This window comes from Pseudophryne corroboree, chromosome 4 (genome assembly GCF_028390025.1).
Source record: "Pseudophryne corroboree isolate aPseCor3 chromosome 4, aPseCor3.hap2, whole genome shotgun sequence".
Classification (NCBI taxonomy): domain Eukaryota; kingdom Metazoa; phylum Chordata; class Amphibia; order Anura; family Myobatrachidae; genus Pseudophryne; species Pseudophryne corroboree.
Window position 1 is genome coordinate 16,575,077 of NC_086447.1, and position 18,582 is coordinate 16,593,658.

Here is an 18,582-nt window from a genome sequence, read left to right on the forward strand (position 1 = left end):
AATGTGTTAGCATAAAAATAAAGCCATAAAATGGAGAGCTGATTAATCACTCAATTGGATTTCTCTGCCTGCATATTTTTTTTTCTCTGCAACCCATGCTAAATTGTGCTTCCTGTTTTTTATAAAATGACTTAATCAAATCTGACTCTGATTGCATCAGAGAAGGCCAGGTACCCTACACTATAAGAGGTGGTTTGAAATTTTGACTTGTCTACTTAAAGATCAGCAAAATTTGATCACAAGGTCAATTACGTCCCTGGGTGGTATTGTACCACCAGCCTTTCGGTTAATAGCCGAATGCGCTAACCGATTGCACCACAGAGACAACTTGCAAAAGCATGTACTGACAAAGGCTAAAAAGCATTCATCTAGAAAGTTTCCTAGAAAAAGGTTAAAAAGGCAATAATCTGGAGAGTTTTGCAAGATTTTTCTTCCATTGACCAACGAAGAAACACATTGGTACTTTCATATGATGAGTGAGTACTTCAGGATCTCTGACACTTACATGAGCAGCAGAGTGGCACAGCGGAAGCGTGCTGGGCATATAACCCAAAGGTCATAGGATCGAAACCATCCTCAGCTATGTGCACTTATTTTTTTGTTAATTAAATTCTTCCAAAACCGGAATTGATATTTTGACTCTTTTATTTTTACTTAAAGTACAATAACTTTTAACATTTTAATGTGTTTTAATAGTATATTGACAGCATTGTTTTCTTTCAGAAATCCACTTAATTTTCTTTACCCTATTACTGAAATGGTAATTGACAAAAACAAGCTACATTGTCACCAGAAGAGCAATGCAAAATGTACAATTGATATTTCAAAATCATCTTTCCAGCTTGAATTTCAATGATGCATTGGGGCAACGATTTTGTGAGAAACATCTTCACCCTTAAATAAAGATTTTCTTAACTTCTTACCTGTGTGCTGATTAGATATCACCTGGTTTTCACATTAAACAGATTCCCACTTGAGAAAGCAGCAAGGATGCAGTGAGGTTTATGTTTCCTGGTGTCAACCTGTATTATTTCAGTGGACATTGTAATGAGGATGCATCTTGCTGCCTTTCCAATGAAGCAAGTTTTAATCAGTAATAGGTGAAAAACCATTCCTACAAAGGTGTTAATCAGAGACTTGGCTTTGTGGACACTTTTCAGAGAGCAAATGTGTTAGCATAAAAATAAAGCCATAAAATGGAGAGCTGATTAATCACTCAATTGGATTTCTCTGCCTGCATATTTTTTTTTCTCTGCAACCCCATGCTAAATTGTGCTTCCTGTTTTTTATAAAATGACTTAATCAAATCTGACTCTGATTGCATCAGAGAAGGCAAGGTACCCTACACTATAAGAGGTGGTTTGAAATTTTGACTTGTCTACTTAAAGATCACCAAAATTTGATCACAAGGTCAATTACGTCCCTGGGTGGTATTGAACAACCAGCCTTTCGGTTAACAGCCGAATGCGCTAACCGATTGCACCACAGAGACAACTTGCAAAAGCATGTACTGACAAAGGCTAAAGTTTCCAAGAAAAAGGTTAAAAAGGCAATAATCTGGAGAGTTTTGCAAGATTTTTCTTCCATTGACCAACGAAGAAACACATTGGTACTTTCACATGATGAGTGAGTACTTCAGGATCTCTGACACTTACGTGAGCAGCAGAGTGGCGCAGCGGAAGCGTGCTGGGCCCATAACCCAGAGGTTGGTGGATTGAAACCATCCTCTGCTATGTGCACTTATTTTTTTGTTAATTAAATTCTTCCAAAACTGGAATTGATATTTTGACTCTTTTATTTTTACTTAAAGTACAATAACTTTTAACATTTTAATTTGTTTTAATAGTATATTGACAGCATTGTTTTCTTTCAGAAATCCACTTAATTTTCTTTACCCTATTACTGAAATGGTAATTGACAAAAACAAGCTACATTGTCACCAGAAGAGCAATGCAAAATGTACAATTGATATTTCAAAATCATCTTTCCAGCTTGAATTTCAATGATGCATTGGGGCAACGATTTTGTGAGAAACATCTTCACCCTTAAAGAAAGATTTTCTTAACTTCTTACCTGTGTGCTGATTAGATATCACCTGGTTTTCACATTAAATAGATTCCCACTTGAGAAAGCAGCAAGGATGCAGTGAGGTTTATGTTTCCTGGTGTCAACCTGTATTATTTCAGTGGACATTGTAATGAGCATGCATCTTGCTGCCTTTCCAATGAAGCAAGTTTTAATCAGTAATAGGTAAAAAACCATTCCTACAAAGGTGTTAATCAGAGACTTGGCTTTGTGGACACTTTTCAGAGAGCAAATGTGTTAGCATAAAAATAAAGCCATAAAATGGAGAGCTGATTAATCACTCAATTGGATTTCTCTGCCTGCATAATTTTTTTTCTCTGCAACCCCATGCTAAATTGTGCTTCCTGTTTTTTATAAAATGACTTAATCAAATATGACTCTGATTGCATCAGAGAAGGCCAGGTACCCTACACCATAAGAGGTGGTTTGAAATTTTGACTTGTCTACTTAAAGATCACCAAAATACGATCACAAGGTCTATTATGTCCCTGGGTGGGATTGAACCACCAACCTTTCGGTTAACAGCCGAATGCACTAACCGATTGCGCCACAGAGACAGCTTGCAAAAGCATGTGCTGACAAAGGCTAAAAAGCATTCATTATTTCAGTGGACATTGTAATGAGGATGCATCTTGCTGCCTTTCCAATGAAGCAAGTTTTAATCAGTAATAGGTGAAAAACCATTCCTACAAAGGTGTTAATCAGAGACTTGGCTTTGTGGACACTTTTCAGAGAGCAAATGTGTTAGCATAAAAATAAAGCCATAAAATGGAGAGCTGATTAATCACTCAATTGGATTTCTCTGCCTGCATATTTTTTTTTCTCTGCAACCCCATGCTAAATTGTGCTTCCTGTTTTTTTTTAAATGACTTAATCAAATATGACTCTGATTGCATCAGAGAAGGCCAGGTACCCTACACTATAAGAGGTGGTTTGAAATTTTGACTTGTCTACTTAAAGATCAGCAAAATTTGATCACAAGGTCAATTACGTCCCTGGGTGGTATTGAACAACCAGCCTTTCGGTTAACAGCCGAATGCGCTAACCGATTGCACCACAGAGACAACTTGCAAAAGCATGTACTGACAAAGGCTAAAAAGCATTCATCTAGAAAGTTTCCTAGAAAAAGGTTAAAAAGGCAATAATCTGGAGAGTTTTGCAAGATTTTTCTTCCATTGACCAACGAAGAAACACATTGGTACTTTCACATGATGAGTGAGTACTTCAGGAACTCTGACACTTACGTGAGCAGCAGAGTGGCGCAGCGGAAGCGTGCTGGGCCCATAACCCAGAGGTTGGTGGATCGAAACCATCCTCTGCTATGTGCACTTATTTTTTTGTTAATTACATTCTTCCAAAACTGGAATTGATATTTTGACTCTTTTATTTTTACTTAAAGTACAATAACTTTTAACATTTTAATTTGTTTTAGTATATTGACAGCATTGTTTTCTTTCAGAAATCCACTTAATTTTCTTTACCCTATTACTGAAATGGTAATTGACAAAAACAAGCTACATTGTCACCAGAAGAGCAATGCAAAATGTACAATTGATATTTCAAAATCATCTTTCCAGCTTGAATTTCAATGATGCATTAGGGCAACGATTTTGTGAGAAACATCTTCACCCTTAAAGAAAGATTTTCTTAACTTCTTACCTGTGTGCTGATTAGATATCACCTGGTTTTCACATTAAACAGATTCCCACTTGAGAAAGCAGCAAGGATGCAGTGAGGTTTATGTTTCCTGGTGTCAACCTGTATTATTTCAGTGGACATTGTAATGAGGATGCATCTTGCTGCCTTTCCAATGAAGCAAGTTTTAATCAGTAATAGGTGAAAAACCATTCCTACAAAGGTGTTAATCAGAGACTTGGCTTTGTGGACACTTTTCAGAGAGCAAATGTGTTAGCATAAAAATAAAGCCATAAAATGGAGAGCTGATTAATCACTCAATTGGATTTCTCTGCCTGCATAATTTTTTTTCTCTGCAACCCCATGCTAAATTGTGCTTCCTGTTTTTTATAAAAAAACTTAATCAAATCTGATTGCATCAGAGAAGGCCAGGTACCCTACACTATAAGAGGTGGTTTGAAATTTTGACTTGTCTACTTAAAGATCACCAAAATTTGATCACAAGGTCAATTACGTCCCTGGGTGGGATTGAACCACCAACCTTTCGGTTAACAGCCGAATGCGCTAACCGATTGCGCCACAGAGACAGCTTGCAAAAGCATGTACTGACAAAGGCTAAAAAGCATTCATCTAGAAAGTTTCCTAGAAAAAGGTTAAAAAGGCAATAATCTGGAGAGTTTTGCAAGATTTTTCTTCCATTGACCAACGAAGAAACACATTGGTACTTTCACATGATGAGTGAGTACTTCAGGATCTCTGACACTTACATAAGCTGCAGAGTGGCGCAGCGGAAGCGTGCTGGACCCATAACCCAGAGGTCGGTGGATCAAAACCATCCTCTGCTATGTGCACTTATTTTTTTGTTAATTAAATTCTTCCAAAACTGGAATTGATATTTTGACTCTTTTATTTTTACTTAAAGAACAATAACTTTTAACATTTTAATTTGTTTTAATAGTATATTGACAGCATTGTTTTCTTTCAGAAATCCACTTAATTTTCTTTACCCTATTACTGAAATGGTAATTGACAAAAACAAGCTACATTGTCACCAGAAGAGCAATGCAAAATGTACAATTGATATTTCAAAATCATCTTTCCATCTTGAATTTCAATGATGCATTGGGGCAACGATTTTGTGAGAAACATCTTCACCCTTAAAGAAAGATTTTCTTAACTTCTTACCTGTGTGCTGATTAGATATCACCTGGTTTTCACATTAAACAGATTCCCACTTGAGAAAGCAGCAAGGATGCAGTGAGATTTATGTTTCCTGGTGTCAACCTGTATTATTTCAGTGGACATTGTAATGAGGATGCATCTTGCTGCCTTTTCAATGAAGCAAGTTTTAATCAGTAATAGGTGAAAAACCATTCCTACAAAGGTGTTAATCAGAGACTTGGCTTTGTGGACACTTTTCAGAGAGCAAATGTGTTAGCATAAAAATAAAGCCATAAAATGGAGAGCTGATTAATCACTCAATTGGATTTCTCTGCCTGCATAATTTTTTTTCTCTGCAACCCCATGCTAAATTGTGCTTCCTGTTTTTTATAAAATGACTTAATCAAATCTGACTCTTATTGCATCAGAGAAGGCCAGGTACCCTACACTATAAGAGGTGGTTTGAAATTTTGACTTGTCTACTTAAAGATCAGCAAAATTTGATCACAAGGTCAATTACGTCCCTGGGTGGTATTGAACCACCAGCCTTTTGGTTAACAGCCGAATGCGCTAACCGATTGCACCACAGAGACAACTTGCAAAAGCATGTACTAACAAAGGCTAAAAAGCATTCATCTAGAAAGTTTCCTAGAAAAAGGTTAAAAAGGCAATAATCTGGAGAGTTTTGCAAGATTTTTCTTCCATTGACCAACGAAGAAACACATTGGTACTTTCAGATGATGAGTGAGTACTTCAGGATCTCTGACACTTACGTGAGCAGCAGAGTGGCACAGCGGAAGCGTGCTGAGCCCATAACCCAGAGGTCGGTGGATCGAAACCATCCTCTGCTATGTGCACTTATTTTTTTGTTAATTAAATTCTTCCAAAACTGGAATTGATATTTTCACTCTTTTATTTTTACTTAAAGTACAATAACTTTTAACATTTTAATTTGTTTTAATAGTATATTGACAGCATTGTTTTCTTTCAGAAATCCACTTAATTTTCTTTACCCTATTACTGAAATGGTAATTGACAAAAACAAGCTACATTGTCACCAGAAGAGCAATGCAAAATGTACAATTGATATTTCAAAATCATCTTTCCAGCTTGAATTTCAATGATGCATTGGGGCAACGATTTTGTGAGAAACATCTTCACCCTTAAATAAAGATTTTCTTAACTTCTTACCTGTGTACTGATTAGATATCACCTGGTTTTCACATTAAACAGATTCCCACTTGAGAAAGCAGCAAGGATGCAGTGAGGTTTATGTTTCCTGGTGTCAACCTGTATTATTTCAGTGGACATTGTAATGAGGATGCATCTTGTTGCCTTTCCAATGAAGCAAGTTTTAATCAGTAATAGGTGAAAAACCATTCCTACAAAGGTGTTAATCAGAGACTTGGCTTTGTGGACACTTTTCAGAGAGCAAATGTGTTAGCATAAAAATAAAGCCATAAAATGGAGAGCTGATTAATCACTCAATTGGATTTCTCTGCCTGCATAATTTTTTTTCTCTGCAACCCCATGCTAAATTGTGCTTCCTTTTTTTTTATAAAATGACTTAATCAAATATGACTCTGATTGCATCAGAGAAGGCCAGGTACCCTACACTATAAGAGGTGGTTTGAAATTTTGACTTGTCTACTTAAAGATCAGCAAAATTTGATCACAAGGTCAATTACGTCCCTGGGTGGGATTGAACCACCAACCTTTCGGTTAACAGCCGAATGCGCTAACTGATTGCGCCACAGAGACAGCTTGCAAAAGCATGTGCTGACAAAGGCTAAAAAGCATTCATCTAGAAAGTTTCCTAGAAAAAGGTTAAAAAGGCAATAATCTGGAGAGTTTTGCAAGATTTTTCTTCCATTGACCAACGAAGAAACACATTGGTACTTTCAGATGATGAGTGAGTACTTCAGGATCTCGGACACTTACATGAGCAGCAGAGTGGCGCAGCGGAAGCGTGCTGGGCCCATAACCCCGAGGTCGGTGGATCAAAACCATCCTCTGCTATGTGCACTTATTTTTTTGTTAATTAAATTCTTCCAAAACTGGAATTGATATTTTGACTCTTTTATTTTTACCAAAAGTACAATAACTTTTAACATTTTAATTTGTTTTAATAGTATATTGACAGCATTGTTTTCTTTCAGAAATCCACTTAATTTTCTTTACCCTATTACTGAAATGGTAATTGACAAAAACAAGCTACATTGTCACCAGAAGAGCAATGCAAAATGTACAATTGATATTTCAAAATCATCTTTCCATCTTGAATTTCAATGATGCATTGGGGCAACAATTTTGTGAGAAACATCTTCACCCTTAAAGAAAGATTTTCTTAACTTCTTACCTGTGTGCTGATTAGATATCACCTGGTTTTCACATTAAACAGATTCCCACTTGAGAAAGCAGCAAGGATGCAGTGAGGTTTATGTTTCCTGGTGTCAACCTGTATTATTTCAGTGGACATTGTAATGAGGATGCATCTTGCTGCCTTTCCAATGAAGCAAGTTTTAATCAGTAATAGGTGAAAAACCATTCCTACAAAGGTGTTAATCAGAGACTTGGCTTTGTGGACACTTTTCAGAGAGCAAATGTGTTAGCATAAAAATAAAGCCATAAAATGGAGAGCTGATTAATCACTCAATTGGATTTCTCTGCCTGCATATTTTTTTTTCTCTGCAACCCCATGCTAAATTGTGCTTCCTGTTTTTTATAAAATGACTTAATCAAATCTGACTCTGATTGCATCAGAGAAGGCCAGGTACCCTACACTATAAGAGGTGGTTTGAAATTTTGACTTGTCTACTTAAAGATCAGCAAAATTTGATCACAAGGTCAATTACGTCCCTGGGTGGTATTGAACAACCAGCCTTTCGGTTAACAGCCGAATGCGCTAACCGATTGCACCACAGAGACAATTTGCAAAAGCATGTACTGACAAAGGCTAAAAAGCATTCATCTAGAAAGTTTCCTAGAAAAAGGTTAAAAAGGCAATAATCTGGAGAGTTTTGCAAGATTTTTCTTCCATTGACCAACGAAGAAACACATTGGTACTTTCACATGATGAGTGAGTACTTCAGGATCTCTGACACTTACGTGAGCAGCAGAGTGGCGCAGCGGAAGCGTGCTGGGCCCATAACCCAGAAGTTGGTGGATCGAAACCATCCTCTGCTATGTGCACTTATTTTTTTGTTAATTAAATTCTTCCAAAACTGGAATTGATATTTTGACTCTTTTATTTTTACTTAAAGTACAATAACTTTTAACATTTTAATTTGTTTTAATAGTATATTGACAGCATTGTTTTCTTTCAGAAATCCACTTAATTTTCTTTACCCTATTACTGACAAAAACAAGCTACATTGTCACCAGAAGAGCAATGCAAAATGTACAATTAATATTTCAAAATCATCTTTCCATCTTGAATTTCAATGATGCATTGGGGCAACGATTTTGTGAGAAACATCTTCACCCTTAAAGAAAGATTTTCTTAACTTCTTACCTGTGTGCTGATTAGATATCACCTGGTTTTCACATTAAACAGATTCCCACTTGAGAAAGCAGCAAGGATGCAGTGAGGTTTATGTTTCCTGGTGTCAACCTGTATTATTTCAGTGGACATTGTAATGAGGATGCATTGCCTTTCCAATGAAGCAAGTTTTAATCAGTAATAGGTGAAAAACCATTCCTACAAAGGTGTTAATCAGAGACTTGGCTTTGTGGACACTTTTCAGAGAGCAAATGTGTTAGCATAAAAATAAAGCCATAAAATGGAGAGCTGATTAATCACTCAATTGGATTTCTCTGCCTGCATAATTTTTTTTCTCTGCAACCCCATGCTAAATTGTGCTTCCTGTTTTTTATAAAATGACTTAATCAAATCTGACTCTGATTGCATCAGAGAAGGCCAGGTACCCTACACTATAAGAGGTGGTTTGAAATTTTGACTTGTCTACTTAAAGATCACCAAAATTTGATCACAAGGTCAATTACGTCCCCGGGTGGGATTGAACCACCAACCTTTCGGTTAACAGCCGAATGCGCTAACCGATTGCGCCACAGAGACAGCTTGCAAAAGTATGTACTGACAAAGGCTAAAAAGCATTCATCTAGAAAGTTTCCTAGAAAAAGGTTAAAAAGGCAATAATCTGGAGAGTTTTGCAAGATTTTTCTTCCATTGACCAACGAAGAAACACATTGGTACTTTCACATGATGAGTGAGTACTTCAGGATCTCTGATACTTACATGAGCAGCAGAGTGGCGCAGCGGAAGCGTGCTGGGCCCATGACCCAGAGGTCGGTGGATCGAAACCATCCTCTGCTATGTGCACTTATTTTTTTGTTAATTAAATTCTTCCAAAACGGGAATTGATATTTTGACTCTTTTATTTTTACTTAAAGTACAATAACTTTTAACATTTTAATTTGTTTTAATAGTATATTGACAGCATTGTTTTCTTTCAGAAATCCACTTAATTTTCTTTACCCTATTACTGAAATGGTAATTGACAAAAACAAGCTACATTGTCACCAGAAGAGCAATGCAAAATGTACAATTAATATTTCAAAATCATCTTTCCATCTTGAATTTCAATGATGCATTGGGGCAACGATTTTGTGAGAAACATCTTCACCCTTAAAGAAAGATTTTCTTAACTTCTTACCTGTGTGCTGATTAGATATCACCTGGTTTTCACATTAAACAGATTCCCACTTGAGAAAGCAGCAAGGATGCAGTGAGGTTTATGTTTCCTGGTGTCAACCTGTATTATTTCAGTGGACATTGTAATGAGGATGCATCTTGCTGCCTTTCCAATGAAGCAAGTTTTAATCAGTAATAGGTGAAAAACCATTCCTACAAAGGTGTTAATCAGAGACTTGGCTTTGTGGACACTTTTCATAGAGCAAATGTGTTAGCATAAAAATAAAGCCATAAAATGGAGAGCTGATTAATCACTCAATTGGATTTCTCTGCCTGCATAATTTTTTTTCTCTGCAACCCCATGCTAAATTGTGCTTCCTGTTTTTTATAAAATGACTTAATCAAATCTGACTCTGATTGCATCAGAGAAGGCCAGGTACCCTACACTATAAGAGGTTGTTTGAAATTTTGACTTGTCTACTTAAAGATCACCAAAATTTGATCACAATGTCAATTACATCCCCGGGTGGGATTGAACCACCAACCTTTCGGTTAACAGCCGAATGCGCTAACTGATTGCGCCACAGAGACAGCTTGCAAAAGCATGTACTGACAATGGCAAAAAAGCATTCATCTAGAAAGTTTCCTAGAAAAAGGTTAAAAAGGCAATAATCTGGAGAGTTTTGCAAGATTTTTCTTCCATTGACCAACGAAGAAACACATTGGTACTTTCACATGATGAGTGAGTACTTCAGGATCTCTGACACTTACATGAGCAGCAGAGTAGCGCAGCGGAAGCGTGCTGGGCCCATAACTCAGAGGTCGGTGGATCGAAACCATCCTCTGCTATGTGCACTTATTTTTTTGTTAATTAAATTCTTCCAAAACTGGAATTGATATTTTGACTCTTTTATTTTTACTTAAAGTACAATAACTTTTAACATTTTAATTTGTTTTAATAGTATATTGACAGCATTGTTTTCTTTCAGAAATCCACTTAATTTTCTTTACCCTATTACTGAAATGGTAATTGACAAAAACAAGCTACATTGTCACCAGAAGAGCAATGCAAAATGTACAATTGATATTTCAAAATCATCTTTCCATCTTGAATTTCAATGATGCATTGGGGCAACGATTTTGTGAGAAACATCTTCACCCTTAAAGAAAGATTTTCTTAACTTCTTACCTGTGTGCTGATTAGATATCACCTGGTTTTCACATTAAACAGATTCCCACTTGAGAAAGCAGCAAGGATGCAGTGAGGTTTATGTTTCCTGGTGTCAACCTGTATTATTTCAGTGGACATTGTAATGAGGATGCATCTTGCTGCCTTTCCAATGAAGCAAGTTTTAATCAGTAATAGGTGAAAAACCATTCCTACAAAGGTGTTAATCAGAGACTTGGCTTTGTGGACACTTTTCAGAGAGCAAATGTGTTAGCATAAAAATAAAGCCATAAAATGGAGAGCTGATAAATCACTAAATTGGATTTCTCTGCCTGCATAATTTTTTTTCTCTGCAACCCCATGCTAAATTGTGCTTCCTGTTTTTTATAAAATGACTTAATCAAATCTGACTCTGATTGCATCAGAGAAGGCCAGGTACCCTACACTATAAGAGGTGGTTTGAAATTTTGACTTGTCTACTTAAAGATCACCAAAATTTGATCACAAGGTCAATTACGTCCCCGGGTGGGATTGAACCACCAACCTTTCGGTAAACAGCCGAATGCGCTAACCGATTGCGCCACAGAGACAGCTTGCAAAAGCATGTACTGACAAAGGCTAAAAAGCATTCATCTAGAAAGTTTCCTAGAAAAAGGTTAAAAAGGCAATAATCTGGAGAGTTCTGCAAGATTTTTCTTCCATTGACCAACGAAGAAACACATTGGTACTTTCACATGATGAGTGAGTACTTCAGGATCTCTGACACTTACATGAGCAGCAGAGTGGTGCAGCGGAAGCGTGCTGGGCCCATAACCCAGAGGTCGGTGGATCGAAACCATCCTCTGCTATGTGCACTTATTTTTTTGTTAATTAAATTCTTCCAAAACTGGAATTGATATTTTGACTCTTTTATTTTTACTTAAAGTACAATAACTTTTAACATTTTAATTTGTTTTAATAGTATATTGACAGCATTGTTTTCTTTCAGAAATCCACTTAATTTTCTTTACCCTATTACTGAAATGGTAATTGACAAAAACAAGCTACATTGTCACCAGAACGAGCAATGCAAAATGTACAATTGATATTTCAAAATCATCTTTCCATCTTGAATTTCAATGATGCATTGGGGTAACGATTTTGTGAGAAACATCTTCACCCTTAAAGAAAGATTTTCTTAACTTCTTACCTGTGTGCTGATTAGATATCACCTGGTTTTCACATTAAACAGATTCCCACTTGAGAAAGCAGCAAGGATGCAGTGAGGTTTATGTTTCCTGGTGTCAACCTGTATTATTTCAGTGGACATTGTAATGAGGATGCATCTTGCTGCCTTTCCAATGAAGCAAGTTTTAATCAGTAATAGGTGAAAAACCATTCCTACAAAGGTGTTAATCAGAGACTTGGCTTTGTGGACACTTTTCAGAGAGCAAATGTGTTAGCATAAAAATAAAGCCATAAAATGGAGAGCTGATTAATCACTCAATTGGATTTCTCTGCCTGCATATTTTTTTTTCTCTGCAACCCCATGCTAAATTGTGCTTCCTGTTTTTTATAAAATGACTTAATCAAATCTGACTCTGATTGCATCAGAGAAGGCCAGGTACCCTACACTATAAGAGGTGGTTTGAAATTTTGACTTGTCTACTTAAAGATCACCAAAATTTGATCACAATGTCAATTACGTCCCCGGGTGGGATTGAACCACCAACCTTTCGGTTAACAGCCGAATGCGCTAACCGATTGCGCCACAGAGACAGCTTGCAAAAGCATGTACTGACAAAGGCTAAAAAGCATTCATCTAGAAAGTTTCCTAGAAAAAGGTTAAAAAGGCAATAATCTGGAGAGTTTTGCAAGATTTTTCTTCCATTGACCAACGAAGAAACACATTGGTACTTTCACATGATGAGTGAGTACTTCAGGATCTCTGACACTTACATGAGCAGCAGAGTGGCGCAGCGGAAGCGTGCTGGGCCCATAACCTAGAGGTCGGTGGATCGAAACCATCCTCTGCTATGTGCACTTATTTTTTTGTTAATTAAATTCTTCCAAAACTGGAATTGATATTTTGACTCTTTTATTTTTACTTAAAGTACAATAACTTTTAACATTTTAATTTGTTTTAATAGTATATTGACAGCATTGTTTTCTTTCAGAAGTCCACTTAATTTTCTTTACCCTATTACTGAAATGGTAATTGACAAAAACAAGCTACATTGTCACCAGAAGAGCAATGCAAAATGTACAATTGATATTTCAAAATCATCTTTCCATCTTGAATTTCAATGATGCATTGGGGCAACGATTTTGTGAGAAACATCTTCACCCTTAAAGAAAGATTTTCTTAACTTCTTACCTGTGTGCTGATTAGATATCACCTGGTTTTCACATTAAACAGATTCCCACTTGAGAAAGCAGCAAGGATGCAGTGAGGTTTATGTTTCCTGGTGTCAACCTGTATTATTTCAGTGGACATTGTAATGAGGATGCATCTTGCTGCCTTTCCAATGAAGCAAGTTTTAATCAGTAATAGGTGAAAAACCATTCCTACAAAGGTGTTAATCAGAGACTTGGCTTTGTGGACACTTTTCAGAGAGCAAATGTGTTAGCATAAAAATAAAGCCATAAAATGGAGAGCTGATTAATCACTCAATTGGATTTCTCTGCCTGCATAATTTTTTTTCTCTGCAACCCCATGCTAAATTGTGCTTCCTGTTTTTTATAAAATGACTTAATCAAATCTGACTCTGATTGCATCAGAGAAGGCCAGGTACCCTACACTATAAGAGGTGGTTTGAAATTTTGACTTGTCTACTTAAAGATCACCAAAATTTGATCACAAGGTCAATTACGTCCCCGGGTGGGATTGAACCACCAACCTTTCGGTTAACAGCCTAATGCGCTAACCGATTGCGCCACAGAGACAGCTTGCAAAAGCATGTACTGACAAAGGCTAAAAAGCATTCATCTAGAAAGTTTCCTAGAAAAAGGTTAAAAAGGCAATAATCTGGAGAGTTTTGCAAGATTTTTCTTCCATTGACCAACGAAGAAACACATTGGTACTTTCACATGATGAGTGAGTACTTCAGGATCTCTGACATTCACATGAGCAGCAGAGTGGCGCAGCGGAAGCGTGCTGGGCCCATAACCCAGAGGTCGGTGGATCGAAACCATCCTCTGCTATGTGCACTTATTTTTTTGTTAATTAAATTCTTCCAAAACTGGAATTGATATTTTGACTCTTTTATTTTTACTTAAAGTACAATAACTTTTAACATTTTAACTTGTTTTAATAGTATATTGACAGCATTGTTTTCTTTCAGAAATCCACTTAATTTTCTTTACCCTATTACTGAAATGGTAATTGACAAAAACAAGCTACATTGTCACCAGAAGAGCAATGCAAAATGTACAATTGATATTTCAAAATCATCTTTCCAGCTTGAATTTCAATGATGCATTGGGGCAACGATTTTGTGAGAAACATCTTCACCCTTAAAGAAAGATTTTCTTAACTCCTTACCTGTGTGCTGATTAGATATCACCTGGTTTTCACATTAAACAGATTCCCACTTGAGAAAGCAGCAAGGATGCAGTGAGGTTTATGTTTCCTGGTGTCAACCTGTATTATTTCAGTGGACATTGTAATGAGGATGCATCTTGCTGCCTTTCCAATGAAGCAAGTTTTAATCAGTAATAGGTGAAAAACCATTCCTACAAAGGTGTTAATCAGAGACTTGGCTTTGTGGACACTTTTCAGAGAGCAAATGTGTTAGCATAAAAATAAAGCCATAAAATGGAGAGCTGATTAATCAATCAATTGGATTTCTCTGCCTGCATAATTTTTTTTCTCTGCAACCCCATGCTAAATTGTGCTTCCTGTTTTTTATAAAATGACTTAATCAAATCTGACTCTGATTGCATCAGAGAAGGCCAGGTACCCTACACTATAAGAGGTGGTTTGAAATTTTGACTTGTCTACTTAAAGATCACCAAAATTTGATCACAAGGTCAATTACGTCCCCGGGTGGGATTGAACCACCAACCTTTCGGTTAACAGCCGAATGCGCTAACCGATTGCGCCACAGAGACAGCTTGCAAAAGCATGTACTGACAAAGGCTAAAAAGCATTCATCTAGAAAGTTTCCTAGAAAAAGGTTAAAAAGGCAATAATCTGGAGAGTTTTGCAAGATTTTTCTTCCATTGACCAACGAAGAAACACATTGGTACTTTCACATGATGAGTGAGTACTTCAGGATCTCTGACACTTACATGAGCAGCAGAGTGGCGCAGCGGAAGCGTGCTGGGCCCATAACCCAGAGGTCGGTGGATTGAAACCATCCTCTGCTATGTGCACTTATTTTTTTGTTAATTAAATTCTTCCAAAACTGGAATTGATATTTTGACTCTTTTATTTTTACTTAAAGTACAATAACTTTTAACATTTTAATTTGTTTTAATAGTATATTGACAGCATTGTTTTCTTTCAGAAATCCACTTAATTTTCTTTACCCTATTACTGAAATGGTAATTGACAAAAACAAGCTACATTGTCACCAGAAGAGCAATGCAACATGTACAATTGATATTTCAAAATCATCTTTCCATCTTGAATTTCAATGATGCATTGGGGCAACGATTTTGTGAGAAACATCTTCACCCTTAAAGAAAGATTTTCTTAACTTCTTACCTGTGTGCTGATTAGATATCACCTGGTTTTCACATTAAACAGATTCCCACTTGAGAAAGCAGCAAGGATGCAGTGAGGTTTATGTTTCCTGGTGTCAACCTGTATTATTTCAGTGGACATTGTAATGAGGATGCATCTTGCTGCCTTTCCAATGAAGCAAGTTTTAATCAGTAATAGGTGAAAAACCATTCCTACAAAGGTGTTAATCAGAGACTTGGCTTTGTGGACACTTTTCAGAGAGCAAATGTGTTAGCATAAAAATAAAGCCATAAAATGGAGAGCTGATTAATCACTCAATTGGATTTCTCTGCCTGCATAATTTTTTTTCTCTGCAACCCCATGCTAAATTGTGCTTCCTGTTTTTTATAAAATGACTTAATCAAATCTGACTCTGATTGCATCAGAGAAGGCCAGGTACCCTACACTATAAGATGTGGTTTGAAATTTTGACTTGTCTACTTAAAGATCACCAAAATTTGATCACAAGGTCAATTACGTCCTCGGGTGGGATTGAACCACCAACCTTTCGATTAACAGCCGAATGCGCTAACCGATTGCGCCACAGAGACAGCTTGTAAAAGCATGTACTGACAAAGGCTAAAAAGCATTCATCTAGAAAGTTTCCTAGAAAAAGGTTAAAAAGGCAATAATCTGGAGAGTTTTGCAAGATTTTTCTTCCATTGACCAACGAAGAAACACATTGGTACTTTCACATGATGAGTGAGTACTTCAGGATCTCTGACACTTACATGAGCAGCAGAGTGGCTCAGCGGAAGCGTGCTGGGCCCATAACCTAGAGGTCGGTGGATCGAAACCATCCTCTGCTATGTGCACTTATTTTTTTGTTAATTAAATTCTTCCAAAACTGGAATTGATATTTTGACTCTTTTATTTTTACTTAAAGTACAATAACTTTTAACATTTTAATTTGTTTTAATAGTATATTGACAGCATTGTTTTCTTTCAGAAATCCACTTAATTTTCTTTACCCTATTACTGAAATGGTAATTGACAAAAACAAGCTACATTGTCACCAGAAGAGCAATGCAAAATGTACAATTGATATTTCAAAATCATCTTTCCATCTTGAATTTCAATGATGCATTGGGGCAACGATTTTGTGAGAAACATCATCACCCTTAAAGAAAGATTTTCTTAACTTCTTACCTGTGTGCTGATTAGATATCACCTGGTTTTCACATTAAACAGATTCCCACTTGAGAAAGCAGCAAGGATGCAGTGAGGTTTATGTTTCCTGGTGTCAACCTGTATTATTTCAGTGGACATTGTAATGAGGATGCATCTTGCTGCCTTTCCAATGAAGCAAGTTTTAATCAGTAATAGGTGAAAAACCATTCCTACAAAGGTGTTAATCAGAGACTTGGCTTTGTGGACACTTTTCAGAGAGCAAATGTGTTAGCATAAAAATAAAGCCATAAAATGGAGAGCTGATTAATCACTCAATTGGATTTCTCTGCCTGCATAATTTTTTTTCTCTGCAACCCCATGCTAAATTGTGCTTCCGGTTTTTTATAAAATGACTTAATCAAATCTGACTGCATGAGAGAAGGCCAGGTACCCTACACTATAAGAGGTGGTTTGAAATTTTGACTTGTCTACTTAAAGATCACCAAAATTTGATCACAAGGTCAATTACGTCCCCGGGTGGGATTGAACCACCAACCTTTCGGTTAACAGCCGAATGTGCTAACCGATTGCGCCACAGAGACAGCTTGCAAAAGCATGTACTGACAAAGGCTTTAAAAGCATTCATCTAGAAAGTTTCCTAGAAAAAGGTTAAAAAGGCAATAATCTGGAGAGTTTTGCAAGATTTTTCTTCCATTGACCAACGAAGAAACACATTGGTACTTTCACATGATGAGTGAGTACTTCAGGATCTCTGACACTTACATGAGCAGCAGAGTGGCGCAGCGGAAGCGTGCTGGGCCCATAACCTAGAGGTCGGTGGATCGAAACCATCCTCTGCTATGTGCACTTATTTTTTTGTTAATTAAATTCTTCCAAAACTGGAATTGATATTTTGACTCTTTTATTTTTACTTAAAGTACAATAACTTTTTACATTTTAATTTGTTTTAATAGTATATTGACAGCATTGTATTCTTTCAGAAATCCACTTAATTTTCTTTACCCTATTACTGAAATGGTAATTGACAAAAACAAGCTACATTGTCACCAGAAGAGCAATGCAAAATGTACAATTGATATTTCAAAATCATCTTTCCATCTTGAATTTCAATGATGCATTGGGGCAACGATTTTGTGAGAAACATCTTCACCCTTAAAGAAAGATTTTCTTAACTTCTTACCTGTGTGCTGATTAGATATCACCTGGTTTTCACATTAAACAGATTCCCACTTGAGAAAGCAGCAAATATGCAGTGAGGTTTATGTTTCCTGGTGTCAACCTGTATTATTTCAGTGGACATTGTAATGAGGATGCATCTTGCTGCCTTTCCAATGAAGCAAGTTTTAATCAGTAATAGGTGAAAAACCATTCCTACAAAGGTGTTAATCAGAGACTTGGCTTTGTGGACACTTTTCAGAGAGCAAATGTGTTAGCATAAAAATAAAGCCATAAAATGGAGAGCTGATTAATCACTCAATTGGATTTCTCTGCCTGCATAATTTTTTTTCTCTGCAACCCCATGCTAAATTGTGCTTCCTGTTTTTTATAAAATGACTTAATCAAATCTGACTCTGATTGCATGAGAGAAGGCCAGGTACCCTACACTATAAGAGGTGATTTGAAATTTTGACTTGTCTACTTAAAGATCACCAAAATTTGATCACAAGGTCAATTACGTCCCCGGGTGGGGTTGAACCACCAACCTTTCGGTTAACAGCCAAATGCGCTAACCGATTGCGCCACAGAGACAGCTTGCAAAAGCATGTACTGACAAAGGCTAAAAAGCATTCATCTAGAAAGTTTCCTAGAAAAAGGTTAAAAAGGCAATAATCTGGAGAGTTTTGCAAGATTTTTCTTCCATTGACCAACAAAGAAACACATTGGTACTTTCACATGATGAGTGAGTACTTCAGGATCTCTGACACTTACATGAGCAGCAGAGTGGCGCAGCGGAAGCGTGCTGGGCCCATAACCCAGAGGTCGGTGGATTGAAACCATCCTCTGCTATGTGCACTTATTTTTTTGTTAATTAAATTCTTC

The 18,582-nt window shown here is 36.8% G+C and overlaps 9 non-coding genes across 9 annotated transcripts; all 9 read right to left on the reverse strand.

The window, feature by feature from the left end:
* Positions 1-2,568: 2,568 nt before the first annotated feature.
* Positions 2,569-2,642, reverse strand: TRNAN-GUU (transfer RNA asparagine (anticodon GUU)). Its single transcript has one exon. It is a non-coding gene; the product is annotated as a tRNA-Asn (tRNA).
* A 1,591-nt stretch (positions 2,643-4,233) lies between these two features.
* On the reverse strand, positions 4,234-4,307 carry TRNAN-GUU (transfer RNA asparagine (anticodon GUU)). The gene has a single exon. It is a non-coding gene; the product is annotated as a tRNA-Asn (tRNA).
* Positions 4,308-6,568: 2,261 nt separating this feature from the next.
* Positions 6,569-6,642, reverse strand: TRNAN-GUU (transfer RNA asparagine (anticodon GUU)). The gene has a single exon. It is a non-coding gene; the product is annotated as a tRNA-Asn (tRNA).
* A 2,243-nt stretch (positions 6,643-8,885) lies between these two features.
* TRNAN-GUU (transfer RNA asparagine (anticodon GUU)) lies at positions 8,886-8,959 on the reverse strand. The gene has a single exon. It is a non-coding gene; the product is annotated as a tRNA-Asn (tRNA).
* Positions 8,960-11,219: 2,260 nt separating this feature from the next.
* Positions 11,220-11,293, reverse strand: TRNAN-GUU (transfer RNA asparagine (anticodon GUU)). Its single transcript has one exon. It is a non-coding gene; the product is annotated as a tRNA-Asn (tRNA).
* A 1,094-nt stretch (positions 11,294-12,387) lies between these two features.
* On the reverse strand, positions 12,388-12,461 carry TRNAN-GUU (transfer RNA asparagine (anticodon GUU)). Its single transcript has one exon. It is a non-coding gene; the product is annotated as a tRNA-Asn (tRNA).
* A 2,260-nt stretch (positions 12,462-14,721) lies between these two features.
* TRNAN-GUU (transfer RNA asparagine (anticodon GUU)) lies at positions 14,722-14,795 on the reverse strand. Its single transcript has one exon. It is a non-coding gene; the product is annotated as a tRNA-Asn (tRNA).
* A 2,254-nt stretch (positions 14,796-17,049) lies between these two features.
* TRNAN-GUU (transfer RNA asparagine (anticodon GUU)) lies at positions 17,050-17,123 on the reverse strand. The gene has a single exon. It is a non-coding gene; the product is annotated as a tRNA-Asn (tRNA).
* A 1,094-nt stretch (positions 17,124-18,217) lies between these two features.
* TRNAN-GUU (transfer RNA asparagine (anticodon GUU)) lies at positions 18,218-18,291 on the reverse strand. Its single transcript has one exon. It is a non-coding gene; the product is annotated as a tRNA-Asn (tRNA).
* Positions 18,292-18,582: the final 291 nt, after the last annotated feature.